This window comes from Spermophilus citellus (genome assembly GCF_964194105.1).
Source record: "Spermophilus citellus genome assembly, chromosome: 14".
NCBI lineage: Eukaryota > Metazoa > Chordata > Mammalia > Rodentia > Sciuridae > Spermophilus > Spermophilus citellus.
Window position 1 is genome coordinate 33,690,734 of NC_138194.1, and position 18,608 is coordinate 33,709,341.

General features: G+C 40.2%; 1 protein-coding gene across 1 annotated transcript in view; it reads left to right on the top strand.

Annotated features, from left to right (window-relative positions):
* CPA6 (carboxypeptidase A6) overlaps positions 1-18,608 on the top strand; it is a gene marked incomplete at its 3' end in the record, with an annotated part of 301,035 nt that overhangs the window by 176,575 nt on the left and 105,852 nt on the right. The window lies entirely within an intron of this gene.

Sequence of the window (18,608 nt, forward strand, 5' to 3'; positions counted from 1 at the left end):
ATAAGATGGCTAAAGTGAGGGATATAGGTTCCCAGCGGAACCGGGTTGTATGTCCCCTTATTTGATCTTTAAATGAACCTGCGTCATGATAGAGCACTTTGGGAAATATTTGTACTATTATATAATTAATTACATCTGTTGACCATTTTATGAAAATATAAATAATGTTTAAATATATAGAATTATACTGTTGTAGGGACGGACAAGGCAAGGCACCTAAGATAGCACTGAAGACAGGGAAACAGTCCTATTTGGTTGCATCTGGATTTAGAGGGCATTTTTTTTGTTGTTGTAATTAATTAATCTCCTGAACCCCAAGTTTAGGTAGTTTTAGAATTTTGTACTCAACATGTAAGGGAAGGGGCTCAGAAGTTCACAGTCTGTAGAAGTTTACAAAAAGCAGTTTTTGTTTCTGGTGTTTTTTTTTTTTTTTTTCTGTTCTGGGCAAGTTAACTTTTTAAGGACACCTGGGAGGGGGAGAACTTTTTTTTTTTTTTTTTTGCCAGCTGTTACCATGGAGCCCAGTTGATAACTTTTTTATCTTAGAAATGTAGCCATCTCTGTGAAGCCCCAGCTCAAGGCCAGAGGCCCTGTTCACATATTTTGTGAAAAACTAGTAAGGGGGTGTCTAGCTTAGGAGTGCTGATTTTTCCAGCCAGTGGCCAAGTAGAACAGGGCAACATGAAAAGAGGAAGTTTATCTATACTGAACTTTTTTATAGGGACTCTTTTGTTGAAAGTCCTAAAGTCAGCCATGGTAAAGACTTCTGGAGAAGGTCAGTTAAGACTTTTTTGTGGGCCTGGTACAGAGGGGGAGGATGGGGAAGGCGGTGCTGAGAGCAGATCCGTGGATTTGAGAATGAGGAAGGATAGATGTAAAAGAATAATGGGAAAGGGGTTTGGGATTTTTTTAGCAACAAAAACTTGAGTGGTAGAACAGGTAGAGCAGAGGGGAAGACTGGAGTGAGTATCCCAAAAAGCCTGTGAGGGACTTTAAATTTTTAGTAACCTGTTTTCAGTGATGACAAAGTAACTTTAAAGGCCATTTTTATTACATCTTGGGTAGGGGTCTGAGGGCTCTCCTCAGCTGGTTTGAGCTTTGGGTTAGCTGGTAAGAGGACCTGGTGGGACCCGGTGTGGGCACTGACAGGAGAAGAGAGGAGTGAATGGGTGGAGAGATACCTCAGTACCTGTTACTTCAACAAGGGGGCAATGGTCTGAGAACCGGCGGAGGTTTGGGTTCCATCAGGTAGCCCCTGTATGTTTACATCCTTATGACTTACAGAAGAAGTCGGTTTTTTCCCCCACACAGCCATGACTGTTTGTGGCTTTGATAGTCCGCCGGGCAAACATAATAATCTAGGTTAGCCAACCTACATCTAGCTCGCGTGTCCCTACATCCATAATGTTTGTTTTTATTATCTATGGTACGGAAGGGATTTAATGGAATTTTAGTGGGATCCTCTTCATCAGGGATACCCAATAGGAAAGACCTATAGCCAGCTGACAAATGTCTGGGTGGAGAGATGGCCACCAGGTCCCTAAGGGGGCTGTATGTGAGATAGATCATACTTTTTGTCCAGTAGGATTTGTGATCAGCCATCGCTGCTAAACGGGCTGATGAGGGTTAGGACTACTGGTGGTCAAGGAAAGAGTCCATAGCCTTATCCATACAGCAAATACGCAATTTGAGAGGGTTACCAGTTTTTTTTTAATTTCCAGCCAGAGTCTGGACAGGGCGCAGGCTTGAGATGAGAGGCATGGATCCAGGAAGTGATTCCGTTTACCTTTACCGCTGTAGGTGTTATAAGTAGCACTTGGTATGGTCCTTTCCAGCGGGGTTCTAGGGATGACACCTGATGTCGTCTTACGTAGATGAAGTTTCCCACTTGATATTGGTGTGGAGTTCCTTCGTCCCCAGGTTGGTAGGCAGTGGCCAGCTGTTTCCACAGGTATCACTGAGTTTTTTTTTTAAAGCTTTAAGTCTGTCAAGCAAGGGGGTGTGGAAGGAATTGTTAGGTCTTAGAGTTGGGGTTAGGTCCCTTACTGGAGGAGGGGCACCATAGAGAATTTCATAGGGGGTGAGGTTACACAAAGAAACAGAGGGAGTATTTCTTGTATGAAACAGTGTATAAGGCAGGAGCATAATCCAATCTTTTATGCCGGTCTCTAAGCTTAATTTCATTAAGGTCTCTTTAATGGTTCTATTTATTTTTTTTATCTGTCCTGAGCTCTGGGGTCTATAAGCACAATGTAGCTTTTAATTAATCCCCAAGGTCCTGGCCAACCCCTGACTTACCTGGGCCACGAACGCCGGTCCATTATCGGACCCTATTACCTTAGGCAGGCCGTATCATGGAAAAATATCTTCCAGGATCTTCTTGACCACCATTTGCGCCGTTTCTTTTTTTGTGGGGAAGGTTTCAATCCATCCTGAAAATGTATCTACAAAGATTAGGAGATATTTAAGTCCATACCTTGCTGGCTTAATTTCAGTAAAGTCCACTTCCCAAAATTGTCCTGGTCTGGTTCCTTGAAGGCGCCTTCCTGCAGGAAGCTTGGAAGGGTAAGCATTAACCAATCGATAGACCCGACAGGCTTTTGTTACCTGTTCAGCTATTTCCTTTCGCTGTGAGCCAGTTAGTGGAAAACTCTGTTCTTGATCCTTCAGGAATGCCTGCAATTTCTTTGAACCAAGGTGAGTGAGTTGATGTACATTTTTAATGTAGTGTAGGGCTTTCTGAAATTGCAGGCTGGGCTCAGTAAAGTCGAGGAGTTCAGTGTCTGTGTCCTTATGTTCCCCTGGTGTGGAAAGTGTTAACATGGTTACTCCGTTTAGGGCTGCCAATTTAGCCTCTTCATTTGTCCTCTTGTTAGATGGGGGTGGTGTCTGCACAACGGTTTGTTTTCTGGGCTCAGTGAGCCATCGTTTACCGCCCCTAAGGGAATAGTCCAGGAAGATTACTTCTTGCTGGCAAATTTGGGCCTTTTTGGCAGAAGCTCTATACCCAAGTTGAGCAAGCTCGGATAATAGTGTTTGGGTCCCAGACTCACAGTTTTTCTTGGTATCGGCTGCCAGTAGCAGGTCATCCACATATTGAAGCAGGGTGACTTTGGAGTGCGTAGTTCTGAAGTTGAGATCTCTGTGGAGGGCTTCATCAAAGAGAGTGGGGGAGTTTTTGAACCCCTGTGGGAGTCTGGTCCAAGTTAGTTGACCAGACGTTCCGGTTTTTGGGTTTACCCATTTGAAAGCAAACAGCAACTGACTATCTTTGTGCAGAGGCAAGCAAAAGAAAGCATCTTTTAAGTCCAGAACAGTATACCATTTTCACTCAGGGTTTAGGGTGCTAAGCAGATTGTACAGATTAGGTACTGTGGGGTGAATGTCCTGCACTCTGTTGTTGGTCTCTCTTAGGTCTTGAATGGGGCAATAGTCCCCGGTTCCTGGCTTTTTTACTGGTAGCAGGGAAGTGTTCCAGGCCAAATGACAGGGCCTTAGGACCCCTAAGGCCAGATATTTCTGAATATGGGGCCTTACCTCATTTTTAGTTTGTTTTTTTTTTTTTCTCAGAGGATATTGGTTAATATTAATTGGGGAGGCTGAGGTTTTTAACTCCACTGTTATTGGAGGTTGTTTTACGGCTAGGCCTAACCCAGCAGTTTCTGCCCAGGCATTTGGGTAATCTGTTATCCATTTCTGGGATAGCTTGCCTGTTTGATCAGTCTTGGGGGGGAGGGTGTGAAGAGTTGATGTTCATCTTTTACTGATATAGTTAAAGCCATGACTATAGGAGTTTTTACTGAAGGATTTAGAAATTTCATTTGGGGGCCTTCAGGGTTAAAAGTTATTCTGGCCCAGAGTTTGGTGAGCAGATCTCTGCCCATCAATGGGGCCGGGCATTCTGGGATCACTAGGAAGGAGTGATGGATTTTTCCTTTCCCCAGGTCCATGGGGTCCATGGTCCTCTTAGTTGTCCAAGCCCGATATTTATTGCCATTAGCCCCTTGAACTAGAGACCTTTTATTTGATAGAGGGCCCAATGGGGCCTTAAGGGCTGAGTATACTGCCCCTGTATCCATTTTAGAGTTTACTGGGGTCCCCTCCACTTCAAAAGTTATCTTGAGCTCGGGGAGGGGATCCGAGCCCCGACTTTCTTAGTCATCCTTCAGAGTTAGAATGGCTGGCTGGCGTGGCTGTTTCTTTCTCGGGCACTCTTTGGCCCAGTGTCCTTTTTCTCTACAGTAGGCACATTGATCTGAGGCCAGAGGTGGCTTTTGGCGTGGGCCCAGGTATCCCTTTTTGTCTCCCTGTCTCTCAACTTCTGGCCTATTTGTTGTTGTAACCAGGACCTTAGTCAATGCCTCAGTCTGTCTTTTGCTTTTTTCATCCTCCCTTTGCTCCCTCTCTTCCTCAGTTTCTCTCTTATAGTATACCTTCCTGGCTTTTCTGACTAAATCTCTCAAAGTCATATCTTGTAATCCATCTAAGCGTTGTAATTTTCTTTTAATATGCAGGGCAGCTTGCCCAATAAAGGCCATCGTAACAGATGCCTTTTGATCCTCTGCCTGAGGATCAAAAGGAGCATATTTCCTATATGTCTCTATAATTTTTTTCCAGAAACATAGAGGGAGATTTATTAGGCCCTTGAATAATTTCTCTTACCTTGGCCAAATTAGTTGAGTTTGGAGACCCGCTATTAGAGCCCAGTGATAAGTGGACAGATGCTCCCTACTTTTAAAGGTGTTGGGGTCCCAGTTGGGTCGGTTCAAGGGGAAGTTGTGTCAGTGGCCCATCTGATCCGAGGATATTTTTTTTTAGTTTTTAGGAGGATTTTTTTCCTCATTCCTCTGTCATGAAGAGAGTTCCTAGGAGTTGTTGGCAGTCATCCCAAGTAGGCTGGTGTGAAAACGTCGGCGGGTTCCTTGAGTTTTTTAGCTGGGCCAGTTTCTTCTGGGGAGGAGGGGCTGTGTGTGTCATGGGGGAGTCATCTGGAGGGCACTGGGCCAGCTCAGTTTTTTCCAGTGGTGGAGAGGCTGAGTCAGCAGCAGGGGAATCACTTAGAGAGTGTTGGGGGTTGGGGGACGAGGGCAGAGGATAAGGAGGGGGAGGAGAGTCCAGTAGAGTCAAATCTTGAGATTTAGGGAGAACAGAGGGTGGAGGAGGAGGAGAAGCAGAGGGTTTGAGAGACAGAATCGTGGGGGAAGGAGTAGGAGCGGGGGTAGGGACAAGGAAAGGCTTTACCCATGGAGGAGGAGATTTGCAGAGGTCTTGACAAGTTAAGATATACGGCTGTTGATCTGGATGGCTATGTGGTCCCGGCTGAAAGACAAAGACAATATCTCTGACTTTTTAAATTAGTGGGAAGTAGAAAGATCCTTCTGGGGGCCATCCGACTCCAAAGGTGGGCCATTTTGAGGCACAGAGGTCCGGTGTTTTATTGAAAAAGAAAGATTTTAAGCCCTTAAGCGGACTTTAGTCTAGTGATCAAGGGTCAGGGACAGAGGCGTGGAATGGCTCTGTCCCATAATGAAAGTTACTTGAACAAAGACAGGGACAATATAAACGTGACACAAACACGGACACATACAGTAAACGTGTAACATAAGTTTAGAGGCAAAGATTAAAAACAGACAGTGAATTTAACCTGAGAGAAAGAATTGCCGGCAAGACCAGACGGGTTGGCAGCAGAATATACCAAATGAGGGCACTTCCGTCCCTCCCAGATGAGAGCACCTTCGTCTCTCCCAGAGTCTCTCAAGGCGTCCCTTGAAAGACGTGGCCTGTGGCTTCAGGGACACGTCTGTCCACCACCGCCAGGGGAGCTCACACTCTCCACTGACAACCACACTCTGTCAACTCAAACCAAAAAACCAGAAGGCTCTGAGAGCTCACGCTCTCCGCTGAGCCAAAAACCAGACTCTGAGTGATCGCAAAGGAAAAACAAGAAGGAGAAGAAGGAGGAGGAGGAGAAGAAGAAAAGGCGCCTTATTTACCCCCCTAAAGGAGTCTTGTTGAGGTCTCCCTGTCCGGCGATGTGCAGTTCCTGGCCAACACACCAAATGTAAGGGTCCGGCGAAACGTCGGAGGAAGAGACCACAAGAGACTGTCTTATGCAACAGCAGAAGGGAGGGTTTATTTGGAGACCAGCATGCTAGGGCCCAGAGCTCTCTATAGCAAAGAGAGATAGAGTCCTGAGAATAGCTTGAGCAGAGCTTGTATACTTTCCTTGGAGATGGCAGGGAGAGAAGTTACATTTTGTAGTTTGGCAGTTGGGGACAGCTCATTCTGGGAACAAGATTAGCAAACAGTTCACAGTTGGGGACAGCACATCCTGGGAACAAGATTAGCAAACAATGTTTTGTTAAGCATATAGAAAAACGGAGTGACAAGTACCTATTTTATTAACCTTTCAACGTATGTCACCTACTTTAAAGATCCTCCATTTTGGTTTCTCCAGGAAACATCTCTCTGGGGATGTTAGGTTATACCTAAGAGTAGATTTGGTGCCTAGAGTTCTTACTCAGAATTTGCTTTTCATGATAGACCATCCCTCATGCCTAGCTTGTTAGGTTCAAACCCTCTCTGATCTACTAAGTCATTTACTATTTATCTTTATATTAATGCTCAGGTCTACAGTTAGCTTTACCAAAGATAAAGCTGTTTCTCTTTTGAGGTTCCTTGATGTTGTGGTGTGACAATATCTTTATTTGAACATTTTGCTCATAAAAGGAAGCTCTGATAATAGAGAAGAATATTAGTTGTCAGGATCCACTAAGTAAAAGTTGGTTACAATAATTTCTTATTGATTAGCAGATCACCAAATAAACTGTGACTGAACTTTTGCATTATTCTGTTAAATCCAGACATGGATAAGGAAACACTTCTCAAAAATTATTGCAAGAGAGGGGAAAGAGACTATTTCAAAAAGGAGAACATCCAACCTTAATATCTACATGTCTCAAAAGAAAATTAGAAAATTTGTTTTGTTTCGTTTATAAGGAAGAGTAACAAGGCTAGAAAGAACTGGGTACCAGGAAGTGTAACAAACAGGTGCAGGCAACTTGATCAGATAGTAGATCAGAAAATAACCAATTCATCCTAAGATGAATTGATACTCAAAAGAAGCCATTATGGAGGGGCTGAAATGCTAGCTCAGGCTAAGGAAAGAATCTTCACTGAAGTTTGGTCAAATCATGACACAGGTTTTTGTCTAGATTGATTATAGGTACAAAAAGTTCATCTACTTATGAGATAACTGTGGGAATTAGGAGGGTCTGTGTCTGGACTGGTCATAGGTAAATAAGAAAGAAGTCCTGAGGCTTATCTAAGTCACATGGGGAATGACAGTCCCTTATGGCAAGCTACTACAGGAAAGCAATAGGATAGTGGGATCAGAGAATTATCGTTTTTTTCAGAATCAAAAGGCTCAGGTAAACATCAACATTGTCAGTATATGCTCTCTTTTTTCTTTTCTATCCCTGACCCAACAATGGCTTTCACTCCCACTTCCTTTTACCTTTGCCAGGCTTATTCCTACTCACCATTTGGTATTATGCATAGGCAACATCTCTGCTGGGAAAGTGTCCCAGACTACCTCCAGAAATATGATGGAACAGGGCTGTGTCTTGTCTCCATAGATTAATCACACTGCATGTGATATCTGCTTAGTCCTCTAGGACAGAGCCGTGTCTTACTCATCACTGTATCCTCAGCACTTAGCCCAATGACTGAGACTTTGTAGGCTTTCAGTAAACAGTGAGTGAACGTGGGGTGGTTACCACGGCTATGACTTTTGAAAACCAGCCTATTCTCATAGACCACTGAGAGGCAGAACAATCTCCAGATCCTCAGGATTGTTCACAGGGTGATGAGCCGGTTGCTTTATCATCCCATCCTCCATTTTGAGGATTCTGCATTGACTTTTTAAATCACAATTAACATGGAGAAAAAATGATGTGCTGATTTCCTTGGAACCCTCTTAAGTGTTTTAAAAACTATCTTTCAATAAAGAATTTGAAATTAGATTTGAAAAAATTGAATAGTTGTCTTGCTCAGATATTATTTATCAATACTTATAAGTCAATACAACTGATTACTGAAAGGTGATACTATGTGCTAAATTGTCGAGAGTATTTTATGAATTTCAGCATAGAGTAAAAATATGGGTAAATTTGAGAAATATTTTTCAAGGGAAATGTAGACTTCTGTACTCAGAAAAGCATGTTGAGTCTGGCATAACTATAGAGGATATGGGGTCATTGGAAATCATGTAGTTCAACCTCTTTATTTGTAATTAAGAAAACTAAGTTTCAGAGATGTGGTACATTGAAGTTTAGATAGAACCAGAAAGAAACTGTTTCTTTCATTTCCCAAGTTAGGAATTTTTTTTCTCTGAATCAAAGGTAAATTTTGTTTGGTTCCTTTGTTTAACACTTGGAAGAATTTTTGAACCAACATCTGAAGTGATTTTTCATTAAGTATTCAACTTCAGGAAAGACAGAGATTTTAGTTGTTTAGAACATGTAACAGAATACTTCTGATTAGAGGGGTCATCAATGTTAAAAATCATAAATCATCAAAAGAGGATAGAGGGAAATCTCTATTACTTAATGAGATACAGGCCAGTGGCTCTTCAAATGAACTTAATGGGTATCCAGGTGATGCACCAGGTGATCTCTAACTATGTCCATTCATTCCGCTGCAGAACCAGGATGAAAATGCTAACTTGATTCTCTGGTGTAGAATTATTTTAAGCTAGCAAAGCATATTGAAATATTATTTCACCTCATCTAATAAGTGTCTTGAGCAGCTGCTAAGTTCTTGGAACCTCTAGTGTAGAAGTCGGTAACCCTTCCTAATTACTTACAAATCTTCAAATAGTCATTTAGAAGGCAGAAAATGATACAGTACTGGGTCATTATATGAAAAGGTGGTGTTGCGTCATGCTACAGAAAGATGGAGGTGCCAAGGTCATATGTTATTGGCTTCCTAATTCATTCTAGGTGGACTAGCACAGATCTATATCTACACTCCATTAAACCCAACCTCCACAGCCCCCATATCACCTCCAAGCCACCCTGGCCTGACAAAGCTCAAAGTTCCCACCCCTCTTCTGTCGTACTATTAGTTATCACATGTCCTAAATAGAATAGCCATTACCTTAAAATAAAGGAAAGCCAGCCTGGCACTAACAACTGGAGCTTGGTGCTCCTGGGAACCATTTTTTTCCCACAGCTACAGTAAACCATAACCATTTCTCAAAACACCAACATCAGACAGGCTGCTCAATGTCTACCATGAGGAAATACTGCGATCATGTCTAGATACAGACCCAAAGAAAATTGTCCAGACCAGAAAAACGACCAAACATACTCCTTTTCTGGATGATAGAAGTGACTACCACTTCTCTACTGATTGCAGCTTTAGTCCCACTTTGTCTGTTCCACCTGCTGGATAAAATGAAGATATCCAAATGGTGGAATTACTCCACTTCTTCACAAGCATGCAGTCCAAAAATTGACCAACCAAACCAACCAACCCAGTTCCTTAAACTCTTTACAAAATCATCTAGTGCACGCACAAATCCCATGAATCCTTTCTAGCACCCTTTCTCTGGGACGGCCCATGGTCCCCCATGTTGTATTAGCCTCTTACTGCAATAAGCCAATAAACCAAGCATTTTGCTAAGGTGAATGTCCTGAGAGTCTTTGACTCATGGACTTCAACAACCCTTTCAACTAAATGAATATACAACTAGTAGTAGTTCAGGGAATGGTTAAGAATCTTTTTCTTTTCCAACATTTTTCCTGTTCTGACAGATGAGATGTGCTATCTAATTATGAAAATTAGCATTCAGCCTTGAAAAAAATTAGGAGGAAAGCTTGGGCACCAAAAAAAAGCTTTACCAAACCTGTCCATCTTTATCTAATGTTGTAGAACATCGTGTTCCTCAAGCACACATGCACACAACCTTCCACCTCCCTCCATGAATTGAAGCAGCATGAGGTCCTTGCTGGCACCATATTTTTGGAACTCCCATCCTCCAGAACTGTAAGCTCAAACAAATTTCTTTCATTTATAAATAACCCAGTCAAACTAATTATAAAATGGACTTTTAAAAAAGCCCCAGCTAATTAATTTCATTGTTTTGATGCCTACTTACTTGCTAATATGTTTTAATTTTTCTTTAATGGCAAAAAAAGAGATATAATTGCCTAAGTTACCAGGTCCTTTTGTTATAATTACTAGGGCTATGCTTGAGGAAAGTGATAACTTGCAAATTTCTTCTGTGATTAGAGAGAAAGGCAACAGAGACAGGTAAAATTTTAGCCCCAGAACTTTAACAAATGTTTCTGGCTCACAGAAGACTATAATCTGGGGGCAGGTTTTCCTTCTGGCAGCCTACCAGTGTTTGAAATGTTGACAAACCATGAATAAAATCCTCATGAATATTTTACAAACTCATCATTTAAATAAATTTAAAAAATATTTATTTAGTGCCTATTAAGTGCCAGGTATGTTTCTGAGCACTGAGGATGAGGTAGGGGAAGACACGCCCAGTCTCTACTGGTAAGGAGATAATGGGAGAACAGATATCACTGTGACAAGTGGTTGGTGGTCCTAATTGAACTAGTGATACTTGAAAGGCCCCTCGTCGGAGATTAAAATGCACACACACAGATAGCAGTGACAAAGATGAAGCACCTTATTGCAAGCTGGTGCTAGCTTATATAGAAAGTGAGAGTGAGTTATCTTAAACCAGGAAGCTCCCGGGGCCAATCATAGTAAAGGTCAGGTCATCACCTACAGGTGCACGCGCACGTCTGCCCTGCATAAGATTCATGGAGATCACAAACTGTCCACAAGTACGGAAGACAGGAGGGCCAATTAGAAAATTTTCAAAATAACTTGTTATCCACCCACTGGCAACTTGCCCGCCGCCATGTTGCATTAGGGGCTCCTTATCTGAAAGGCCCTGGGAATTCTAGCTGCCCCCTGGCAATTTGCCTGCCGCCATGTCTGAAAGACCCAGAGAGTTCTCAGGGAGACTCCCAACAATACTAGTGCTAAATTGTCGAGAGTGTTCCATGTTCTAACCAGAACCTGTGAATGTGACCTCATTTGGAAAAAGTATCTTTTAGCTGTTTCAATACAAGTTTGTCCTGGAGTACCCAGATGGGCTCTAAATACAATGATAAGTATCCTTAGACAGAAGAGAAGACAGAGATGAGAAGATCACATGAAAACAGAGACAGACAAGTCATGGGATGCCTGGAGCCACCATTAACAAGAAGGAAGGATTCTCCCCTAGAGTTTTCAGAGAGGGGCGGGGCCCTGCCAACACACTGATGTTCTCCAGAACTGAGAAAGAATATATTGCTTTTGTTTTAAACCCTCTAATTTGTGGCAACTTATTAATGCAGCTTTGGAAAACTAATATAACAGTCATGTAAATGATATGTAATTAAAGGTTGTAGACTGTGAAAGAGATACAATTTCACAAAAGCAGATAACAAAGGTGCTTGATCTGAACTTGGCAATAAGAGAAGTTTCACAAGAAATAAAAGGCAAAAAAAAAAAAATCCTAAAAGAAGATTCCAGAAGGCTAAATGGGTCCAGAACAAAAAGACCACTTTTAGAGTACATAAAATGATACTCTTTTCAATATATTAAGATTCTGTGAATACTAATATTAAATTAATATCATTATGCAAATTAAATCAAACCCCCATCAACTACAAAGTCAATGTCAGGTTTTCTTACTTAGAAACCTTTCCTGTGACACATAGTGTCCTCACACTTTTCCAAACGGATGTGATTTACCAGTAAATGTAGAGCAGGGCAGTCTTCTTCCATGCCTTTGTGTTATTGCAGGCAGCTGGGACACAGGCCATCTGTTACAAATTGCAGGAACACTTCAAGTGTCTCCCCACATCCATATTATAGGACTCACCCTGAAACTGTGGAGGACACTTCGAACCCCCAGTGACACCTGAACCAGGTGTGTAATCAGCCCTGGGCCTACAAGATAAGTGGGGTAGTTCTCAGAAATAGGCCCAGGCCAAGAAGTTAACTGCAGCATGAGAACCAGAGGAGCCATGAAATCAGTGCCACACAGAATTATGATTTTTTTAATTGCAAAGAAATAATTTTTGAATTTTGAATTATGTATCATTTAATGAATGTTCCAGGCCACCAGACATCATTTTAAGTACTTTATATGTATTCATTTAAGTTTAGCAAAATTATGGAAAAGATGCTATTTCTGATCCCATTTTATGAATGAGGAAACTACAGTACAGAGAGCTCAAGTAAATTGTCCAAAGCCACACGATTCCTAAGGGGCAGAACTGGGATTCAAACCCTGGCAGTCTGGCTCTAGAACTCATCTCTGTAATTGCTGTATTTTCTGAAATCTCTAATTTCCATAATAATAACCAAAAATAGCATCCATTAACAGTATTAAATCAATAAGGAAGATCTAATTGTCATCCTCATTTTACCAATGAAGAAAACAAGGTTCAGAGAGGTCAGGGAACTTGCCCAAAGTCCCACAGAAACTAAATGAGGGCATCTAAACTTGATCCTATGACTGCAGAGCCCAGGAAATTAGCCACCACTTTCAGCAACTTCACACCCAGCTCTTTGGCCTTTGTGCTAGGAACATTCCTGCTTTGTTCATATTCTTGATTTATTTATTGCCTCCTTCCCCACACACTCTTAAAGATAGCTCCAGGTTTGAATCTCCCTGAATAAGGGGACATTCTCATCATGTTCCTTGTTTTGAAACTGGGGATTGAACCCAGGGGTGCTTAACCACTGAGCCACACCCCCAGCCTTTTTTATTTTCTATTTTGAAATGGGGTCTTGCTAAGTTGCTGAGGCTGGCCTCAAACTTGAGATCCTCCTGCTTCAGCCTTCTAGGTCTTCCAAGAACAAGCTCAGCTTATGTTCTTCATCTTAACCAGAAACAGAATAGAACTTCAACTTTACTATTTCCAGCTTTTCTTTTCATATACCTTTCAAAAAGCAATAATAACAAATAGCTATTATTCATTTTATTATTTTACTAACATATATCAATTATACATATCAATGGGGTTCTTATTTCACCATATGCATACAGGGTGCACTAATCAAATCAGGGTAATGATTTAGCATTTCTGTCTTCTTCTTTCTTTAGATTTGAAGCCCATAAATTCCTCCCTATAGATCTTCATAAACTATTTAATAGTTTACTGTGAACTAAGTCACCCCCATGACTGCAGAACATCAGAACTTATTTCTTCTCTCTAACTGGGTTTTGATACCTGTGATCCAACCTTCCCTTACCCTTTCTCCCCACAACCCTTCCTAAACCCTAGTAATCACTGTTCTCCATTCAAAGAGACTTTTTAATTTCCACAGGAGACACGTGGTGCTTGTCTTTGTGTCTGGCTTATTTTCACTCAACATAATAACCTCCAGTCCATCCATTTTTCTGCAAAGTGCAGGATTTCATTCTTGTAAGTCTTAATAGTATTCTGTTGTGTCTATATGCCATTTTCTTTATATGCATTTATCCACCGATGAGCACAAAGTTGGATTCCATATCTTAGCTATTATGATTAATGTAACAATAAACATGGGAGTGAAGGTATCTCTTTGGTATGCTGATTTCATTTTCTTTGTATGTGAACTATTGGCATTTGAATTTCTTCTTTTGAGAAATACATTTGTCCATTTTTAAAATTAGATGAGTTGGTTTTTTGTTATTAAGCTTTTGAGTTCCTCATATATTCTGAATATTAATCCTTTGTCAGATGAATAGTTGGCAAATATTTTCTCACATTCTTTGCCTCTTCACTCTGTGGATTGTTTTCTTTGCTGTGCAGAAGCTTCTTAGTTTGATATAATCCCATTTTATTTTTTATTTTGTTTCCTGTGCTTTTTAGAGCCACATCTAAAAGATTATTGCTTATCCCAATGTCTTGAAGCATTTCTCCTGTTTTCTACTAATAGTTTCACAGTTTCAGGTCTTATTAGGTCTCTGATCTGCTTTGTGTTTATTTTATACAGGATGAGAGATGGGGGTCAAGTTTCAATATTCTGCATGTGAATGTCCATTTTTCCCAGCACAATTTATTAAAGAGGCTGTACTTCTTCCAACGTATGTTTTTGATATCTTTGTCAAAATCAGTTGGCTGTAGATGTGTGAGTTTATTTCTAAAATCTCTAATCTGTTCCATAGGGTCTTTACAGGTTATGGTAATGCCATGCTATTTGGTTAATATGTGTCAGTGTTGTGTATTGAAATCAATATTGTGGTGCCTCCAGCTTTGTTGTTTTTGTTCAAGATTGCCTCATCTATTTGAGGTCTCGGTGCTTCTATATGAATCTTAGATTGTGTCTTTTAGGTCTGTGAAGAATGACATTGGTATTTTTGATCATATTGCATTAAATTTACAAATTGTTTTGGATAATGTGGACATTTTAACAACATCCTTTCAATCCATGAACATGTGAAGTCTTTCCATTTGTGTGCATGTGTGTCTTCAATTTTTTTTATCAGTGTTTTGTAATTTTCATTGTAGAGGTCTTTTGCTGTCTTGATTTATTCTTAAGGTTTTGTTGTTGTTGTTGTTGTTGTTATTGTTTTGGTTGGTTTGGTTTACAGTAACTGTGAATGAGATCACCTTCTTGATTTGTTTGTCAGTAAACTTGTTATTGGTGCATAAAAATGCTACTGATTTTTGTATGTTGGTTTTGTAATCTCCAACTTTACTATGAATTCATTTATCAGTTCTAATGGACTTTTGGTGGAGTCTTTTGATTTTTCAATACATAGAATCCAATCAACTGCAAATGGGTAATTTGGCCTCCTCCATTTCTATTTGTTATTTATTTATTTATTTATTTCTATTTTTTATTTCTTTATTTTATCAACTTTCTCTGGCTAAATCTTTTAGTGCTATGTTGAATAGGAGCAGTGAAAGTGGACATTCTCATCTTGTTCCAGATCTTAGAGGAAATACTTTTAGCTTCCCCCATTCAATGCAAAGTTGGCTGTGAATTTGTCATAGATAGCCTTTATTATGTTGGAATACATTCCTTCTATTCCTGACTTGTTCAGTGTTTTTTTTTTTTTTCTTGAAGGGATATTGAATTTTCTCAAATGTTTTTGTAGCATCTATTGACATGATCATATGATTTTCTCTTTTTCATTCTTTTGATGTTGTGTACTGTTTATTGATTAGAGTATATTGAACCATCCTTCCAACCCTGGGGAAAATCCAGCTTGATCATGAGTGTACAATCTTCTTGATATGCTATTAGATTCAATTTGTTAGTATTTTGTTCAGAAATTTTACATTTACATTTGTCAAGGATATTGGTCTACAGTTGTCTTTTTCTGTTGTATTCTTGTCTAGTTTTGGTATCAGGGTAATTGTATATGTTTTTTGAATTCTTACTATATGTTAGACTCATTACTATCTGTTTTACTTATGTTTTTCCAATTAACTCTCCAAAAGAGACTGTGGGTGACATTAAAATTTTCACAGTTCAGATGAGGAAACTAAGGCTTAGGAATGTTAAAAACTTCCCCCAAAGTGATGCAACTGCTGCTGCCAGATTGGAAATTCCAGCCCAGGATTGTTGGATTCCAAAGTCTAAACACATGACAATGACAATAAACTCCAACCTCTTAAATGGATCTGAATACATATGACTGGTTTCTAGGACAGAAGTCTCCACAAAGGGGTGAGCTTTCCTGTGGAACATTGGGTGGCTGTTTACAGTAACGATCTGGAATGGTTAGCAAACAGGCTTCAGCCATTCTGACAAAGCCATTGATATTTTTATTATGTCATAACCCAATGTCACACAGTTTGCAGTTCAGAACCACTTATCAGATGTGCAGACCTTAAGAAAATGACTATGGTAACCTGCCTACACTGGGCTGACTAGAACTTTAAAATATCTGATTATTGATTTATAGAATAAAAACCCCACAGGAAAAACCTGGGTATAAGACTCACTGACCAGACCCCTACAAACACAAAGTCAGGAAGTGGGCAGATGCTGATTCATCTGGATTATTCTCAGAGGGAAGGCACTTATTGGGTCACTGAGTTATGGGCACTGGAGTTTGGTATATTTGCTATTAGCCATTTTATAGCAGTTCTTCCTTAAGAAAATGATTTGATCCTCATGAACCTGAATCTTCTCATTCATTAAATGCATCTACAACTAACTCCTATCCCAGGATGTTTTTTTTAAAAGACTAGAAATGTCCATAAAGAAGGTGGCACTTTTCCAACTTCAGATGATTGTTGCTGTCCCCTGTATCTTGATATAGGTACGTGCCTGCCACCAGACTAAAATATCCATGTTACTTATCCCTTTCCCCAAAGTATTACTGGAGAAAAACTGACGGTTAATATATTAATTTTGCTTTCCTAACATCACAGAAAAATACAATTGCTGATTTTTCAAGCTGTTATTTTTATTAGTCATCCCTTAGGCCATTAGTTTCCTAGGAAGCCTTTTCCAGGTCTTGCTATAGGGTGTGCTACTGCATGGGACCTTTCTGTTCAGAAGTTATTCTTTCCTGTGGGATAGGGATTCTTATTTTAGCATGCACCCCAGATAATTTCAGTTACAGACTCAACTACAGAGTGGTAATTCATGTTATTTTAGGTACCTGTGGCTCTCTACACCATGACTACAGTCCAATTTCCTGCTCTCCACAGCCATTAAGAGATGGCATCAAACTTCTTCCCTTAATATAAAAAAAAAAAAAATCTGACTCTATCATGGCTTTAGAAGGCAAAACCCAAAGATGATTAAAGGATTAGAAAATCTAATATACAAAGAAAACTGAAAGATACCCACATGTTTATCTCACAAAGGCAAAAAAAAAAAAACCAGCCATTCCTCATTGAAGAATGGAACTAGGAAAAAAAAATGAAATTGTATGGTAGCATAAAAGATTAAGAAAAATGTCTGACAACCTTGTAAATATGAAAATGAGTTAAATTAGAATGTTGTCAATTCTCCTCCTTTTGGAGAATTCAAAGATGTGGTTTAGAGTATCTATTGGGACAGTCTGGTGCAGTCTTAGATTTATCCTTGCCCAAGGGCTGACAGATGGATCAAGTGACCTCTCAGCATCCCTTCCATCCCCACACTTCTGTTTTCCTATGAACGTTGGACTGGCTTGTTAGCTGAGTCAGATTTGTCCTTGCAAGTTAATGAAGGAGTCAGCTGTTTAAAAGGAAATAGGTAGACTCTTTGTCCCAAAAAATAAAAGCCTGGTTTCACTGTTTCAGATTAGATTATACCATTACATCCATTTACTTCTTTGAATCACAAAGTACTTTTGGCCTCCTAGTGTTCCCTAACAGAGTGAAGGCAAGTAACTAAAGCTACCAGATAAGGTTTTAGCAGACATCAAGGCCCTGCAGTAGGACCAAGAACCAAGATATAGGAAGGGGAAATCCAAAGCAGACAGGGGAAGACAGAAACAGAGCTATAAAGATAAACTGTGCCTAACTGAAAATGTGTCTCTAAGCTCCTGCAGAAGATAAGGCTCTTCTCTCTCCCAGAAGGGTTCTATTATTCTTTTGATGAAAGTAGAGTTCCTTCCAGGTACATTACACTGTCCGTGGCGCGGGGTTCACAGAAGGTAAATGGATGTGACTCCTGCTTTCCTGCAAAATACTGAATATGTAGTGAACCTAGCAATTACTTGGTGGGGTGGGGGGACGTCTACACTTGTGCAACAAATAATGACTGAGTTGCTAATATGCTCAAGGTACTCTTCTGGGTGGTAACCAAGTGGATAAATCCTTCACCCTCAAGGAGCTTACATTCTGGTGACAAGTTAACATAATGAAAGAAGCACAAGGTTCTCTAGGAACAAGGACAGGGAGAACTGTCCTAGCTACCAAGGCCTTCCCAAGAAGGGAGGGTTGATTTGACGTGCAAATTAAGTAGAAGACGCCTGGAGAATGGACCACTTAGAAATGCCAAAAACTGGAGTGGGGAGGTAGCTCTAATAGAGCACTTGACTGACATGTGCAAGGCCCTGGATTCCATCCCCAGAACCACCAAAATAAAAAAAAAAAAAGAAAAATTACCAAATGTTGTCAATGCTCCTAAGTCAGGAAGAAGGCTAATTTATATCTTTCTCTTTCTCATTCAAATATTTACACAATAAATAATTTTAAAACAATATTTAAGCTATGCTTAAAACTATTTGATCTCATTTTTACCTGGTTGCTTTAATGTATTGTTCTTTTTTTTTAGCATTTCTTTTTTTTTTTTAAGAGAGAGGGGAGAGAGAGAGAGAGAGAGAGAGAGAGATTTTAATATTTATTTTTTAGTTTTCGGCAGACACAACATCTTTGTTGGTATGTGGTGCTGAGGATCGAACCCAGGCCGCACGCATGCCAGGCGAGCGCACTACCGCTTGAGCCACATCCCCAGCCCATGTATTGTTCTTGAACTATTACTCATAAATTATAATCAAATTCTCTATGGGTATGATACAATCTGGAGCCTAAGTTCAAATTCAGATAGAAGTTTCACCCTGATGATATGAGTATTGAATCTCATCCTGAAAT